Below are 5,461 nucleotides of genomic sequence, written 5' to 3'. Positions count from 1 at the left end.
TTACTGAATGTGTAGTCTTTTTGAGACTGGGGGTGACAAAGTAGACCCCTGTCAAGACTGGGGCGGAGGGGAAAGCTGGTATAGGTTACCCCGGGGGGTTCACTCTATATGCTGTTACTGCCCCATGTGCGTTCCAAATTTAGCGGGAAAGCGGGGTTTTTTTCACCTTCCAGAGCGGGCCCGCACTGGAGGCAAATAGGCCCCCTTTAAAATGCTAATGTCTACAATAGGCCCCCAGAAATAAACTCACAGGGTTGATGCGCCCGCTGTAGGCCCTCTCTCGCAACAACCACTCTTATACACCGCCCGAGGCCCCGAATTGGCGGACCCATAGCCCCGACTAGGCCGCAAACGTCCGCCTGAACTTTCCCATTGGGACTTACCCGCCACTTCTAACATACGGAGAAGACTTATTGTAATCGAAGAAATGAAACGAAACAGGATAACACACATAGTAAAAATTGAATTGTATTCAGTGAATATGCTCAATATTTACAAAATATTTGCCGAAAATAATTTAATATGTATATGGCTTGTTTCGCCATACAAATCTGTAATTAGCGAAACAAGGCTCTTACACGTACAAATTTTACAACTGTCGGTGGAAACTTGACCAGTATATTTAGCTTTCAGTAGTGTAACATAAAACATAAAACATAAAATAACATAAACATTTGCCGAAAATAACGGGATTTTAATTAGTAAATGGTTTGTTTCGCTAGTTACAGATAATCGAATTATGTAATCAGCGAAACAAGACACGTACAGATTCTTTCAGGCAACAGAAATACAACTGGTAAAACTCAAAGTGTATTTCAGAAAATATCAAGTGAAACCAGAACCAGTAAAAGACTACATAATGATGAAATACAAAGTATTTTGACAATGAAAGATGAAATGGCATCTAACCAACAAAATTTTAAAGTTAAAAGGTTTATACAACATTTTAATGTCTCACCACTTTTTGTTGTTTGTTTTACTGAAGCAGGTGTCCGGTTTTGGCATGATTTGAGTAAAAATGTTGTGGCTTTCTGGGATGCTACTGGTGGATGTCTTAAATCAACATTATCATCTGGGCGTTTGTTTTACTATGAACTAACAGTTGCAAATCCAGTTGGTCAAGGGCCAGATCTCCCGCTTTCCTTTATGATCACTGAAGCACACAGCTTACCATACATATCATTCTGGATGCAGTGTTTTCGTCATGCAGAAAAAACAATATTTGGATTTCATGAAATATCACAACCATTACAAATTAACAGTGATGAAAGCTGGGTTTTTCTTTTGGCAACTTTAGAAGTTTTTAATCAGGAAACATTAGAAGCTTTTCTACAAAGAGCCTGACGTATAATCAATGGCCAATCAAGAAAGGATGACTTACAAAAAACAATTCCTCATGCATGTGCAAGTCATTTCATGAAAAAGGTTAAACGTTCGCTCAAAACATTCATTAGTGAAAAATTAGCAAATCTGAGCATCATGTACTGCATGAGTCTTCTTTTAAATTCTCCTAACTTAGATGATTTTGATGAAACTTTGTATAAAATAATGGTGCTTTTGCACAGTAAACAACAATCACCATCATTAGAACAGGCATGGAGTCAAAAGTCAGGAACAATGATAATTTAGGTGGGGTCACCATTAAATATTGCATTGAAAAACAAGATAATCTTTCAAAAGAAGAGACAAAAACTGTTTTAGCCCAACAAACTGAAGAGGATTTTCTTACAACATTCAATTCAAATTTCAAACAACATTTCAATGAGATCAAAGAAAAGGCAAAAATTGAAGCTGAAAATCAACAACATACAGAAATGATCAAAACAAATGCACATTATTCACCCAAATTAGCAGATTTTATGTGCAAATATTACTTACCAACATGTTCTTTTTTGTCTGGGTTATTGTTGGGAGATCTGACACGTCATGAACAGACAAATAAATTAACTAATAAAAACTATAATTTCATTGACAGGGGAAATGCAAGTACAATAGGTCATAGTGAACGTAGAATGGGGATTTTAAAGAATATTCAACTTGGCGGTAAAACACTCAGATTGGATGAATTTATTTCTGATGTATATGGGGATATAAAAGGTCAACAAAATGCATTTACTAGCAATCTTCTCGTTGGTAAGAAACGCAAAATTAGAGAACAATGGGATAGCAACAACAAAAAAAGAAAAAAAAAAGAACATTTTCTTATCAAGCCACACCACCAAAGTCAGTAAAGGTTTTTTCGCAAAAATTAAGGCAAATTAAAAGTACTACGTCAACAGATACATTCAAGAAATTTATTAGCAATACAAAACAATGTTCAGGATCAAACAATTTACATCGTTTCAACAGAGAACTTGGCCAAGAGTGGCATAATACACCCGATTTAATAAAAGATGAACTAAATCATTTGTCACCTTCAACACCAGATCCAAATCATTCAATTCAAACGATTTCGGCAAATAGTAATGTTGTTGTTGGATTAGAAAACTTTTCTAATAATTGTTGGTTTAAGGTAGAGATACAGTTTACCTGACAGGTATTTTAATTAGTTAATTAGGAAACCAAGATGACTTCCCTTGTCCACAAAACTATATATTTTCGGAAAGCTTATTGTATGAATTTTAAAATTTTGTTAGTATTTTTTTTTCATGGACACTAGTTTGAAATATGCACAAAAGTGTGCTTTTTGGTCAAAAGTGATTATAAAAAAATTAGCTTCTAAACCATGCTTCTGTTTCCTGACAAAATTGGTTTACGGGTACATCTGTTTACTATGAAGAAAGTGCCGTCTTGAAAACTGTCTACCAGTTGTCAATTTTGCAGGGGGAGCAGCTCAAATTTCACTACTTCAAGTTTATGCATAAATTAACACCCAGGCTAGTTGTCTGTACGATTGTTGTATCACTGTTCAACCAAAAACAATGCCCCGACGGCGTTTTGAAGATAAACACATTGTCAATCATTTGTGAAAATTTCAAAACAAAAGATCAAAGCGTCTAGGAGCTATTTTTTTTCAAAGTTCTGGGATGTGCACTAAAAAGAAGCTAAGATAATTGCTAATTTGCATAACAATTCACACAGTAAGAAGTTTGCTAATGCTCATAATTAAAAATGGCTGTAAGAGTTCCAAATTTAAATGTATTATCGTTTTGTAAAAAGTTAAATATAGTGCATAATATGGAGATAGGCCCCCAGAAATAAACTCACGTTCACACCCACGAACCTGCATCTCTACCTTTATGCTGTTGTTCAAAGTATTCTACACTGTGAATCAGTAAACAATTCCCTGATGAAAAGTCAAACAACACAATTTCATAGAAGTATCACAAAATGAATGATTTTCGTTTGACAACTTGCATCAGTTACTAAACAAGATGTTAACAACTTCCAAAATGTCTCTCACAAAAACAGATATGGCCAATACACTTAGGTCTAGCAGTCAAATAGCGAGATTACAATTAAGGAAGCAACATGATGCTCATGAATTTTATATTTACTTTATTGATAAGTTCCTCAAGTACAGGGGCATACAGACAGAAATGATAATAACACGAGAAAGAACTTGCAACACATGTGGGCATAAAACAAGAACAGATGAAATATTAAGTTACATACAACTAAACTTCCCAACTAACCGAAAACAAAATAGTTTTACACTGCAAGATATTTTACATCGTTTATTTGAAAGAGAGGAAATTCACGTAGAATGTGAGAGTTTGCAATGTAAAAATGAAAATCGAATAATCACGTCACAAGCCTTCATTAAATCAACATCTAATATTCTTGTCATATTATTGACCAGGCACAGCTGGAATAAAAGAACAAAACGGTTATCTAAAATCAAAAATGAAATTGAACTGGAGGACAAAATTGATCTTTCTCCTTTAATGAAAAACCCTATTAGTGAGAATAACTACATAATAAAGTCAAGTGTATCTCATGCTGGCCCTACAGCCAGTTGTGGTCACTATATCTCAACATTATATTCTGAAGATAATCTTCCAATCATGTGTGATGATACTGACACTTATCACATTACACAAACTCCTCCAAATTATCATGAGTACATAATATTTTTTGAAAAAGATATAAAAAAAGTAATTTCACCCGCACCTAACTGGCAAAACACTTTATTATCAGCAATGCAAAATTGTTTGGCGGTTAAAAATATAGCAGCAGAATAAGCCAAAAAACACACAAAGATGATACCATGAAAAAAATAATTCATGGTGATTTTAATATACTGAAAACAGTTTCAATGAACCAAGGTGAACCACTTGCAGATGTATCTACAATAAAGTTTATAAATCATGTTTAGGAGACATGCTAACATCACAAAGTAAAAAGAAACTATTACAACATTTTAATTGTCTGCACTGTCAAACTGTGTCAACAAGTGGTATTAAAGAAATTACATCCCTGCCTGTCAACAATTTCACAAAAGAATCTGTTAAAAATGCAATAAATGAAATAAGATTAAAGCTTATGAATCCAAAATGTAATTCTAACACATGTACAAAGCCAGATAAATTTGGAAGTTTTAAGCCTAGTGCAGAACCTTACATTTTTCAAGTAGGACAAACAATAATAGTTGCAGCACGTTCATGTCCTACCATGGCAACAGCCGAAAACATGATACTTGTTTTTGAGCGGAGCGGATGCCAACCAGCCTACCGGCTTGTTTTATAAACTGGCTTGGTAATTCTCACCACCAATAGTAGACCATGTCACAGCATTTCAAGTACTTTTCCAACAAATCCAAAATCACTCGATAATTTTGTTTACTTTACATTTGTACTATGATTACATTTTAAGTTTTGATAATTTTATGGATACATGTACACTCACAAAAATACACCCAAAATAAGGGAATTTAGTATATAGCCTTGACAAAAAAAGCATAATTTTCTTGTCTTAATATTGCATTTTTTTTTCTACCTGTGTAACTTCATGTGGATATCCTGATGAGATTTAAAGTTCAGTTCACAACTAACGGTTTTGCAATATTAGAGGCTGTGAACTTGTCCATGGAGGCTGCAAATTATTAAATATTGTATTCACTGACATTTATTTTGTATTTACATTTGCAATGAGTTCCACATTATCTTTTTCTTACTGGTGTGGCTACAGTGACTGTAGTGTTTTTGTTTTGTCGATTGTTGTCAGTTGTTTGTTTTGTGTTCTTGGAATTTTGTACAAAAATCAACAGCGGTTAGATAGGTATGTTATTTCCATTATGCAGTATATTGTAGACAGTACTTGTATACTAGTACTTTGTTATCCAGCATAAATATCAGATTGTTCGGAAGCATGAAATTGTAATGTAAATTTCGTTCATTAATGTTGTAAGATGGCGCTTTCTCCGGGGCCTTCAGAGTCCCACTGGCATGTTGACTATGTTCCGGCCCGTTTACTTACTTGTTGTCAGTGTCTGAGTGGTATATACAAAATACGACCAAGT

Source organism: Saccoglossus kowalevskii, chromosome 18 (assembly GCF_978046115.1).
Source record: "Saccoglossus kowalevskii chromosome 18, keSacKowa6.1, whole genome shotgun sequence".
Taxonomy (NCBI): Eukaryota; Metazoa; Hemichordata; class Enteropneusta; family Harrimaniidae; genus Saccoglossus; species Saccoglossus kowalevskii.
Note: the sequence above shows the minus strand (reverse complement) of the source record.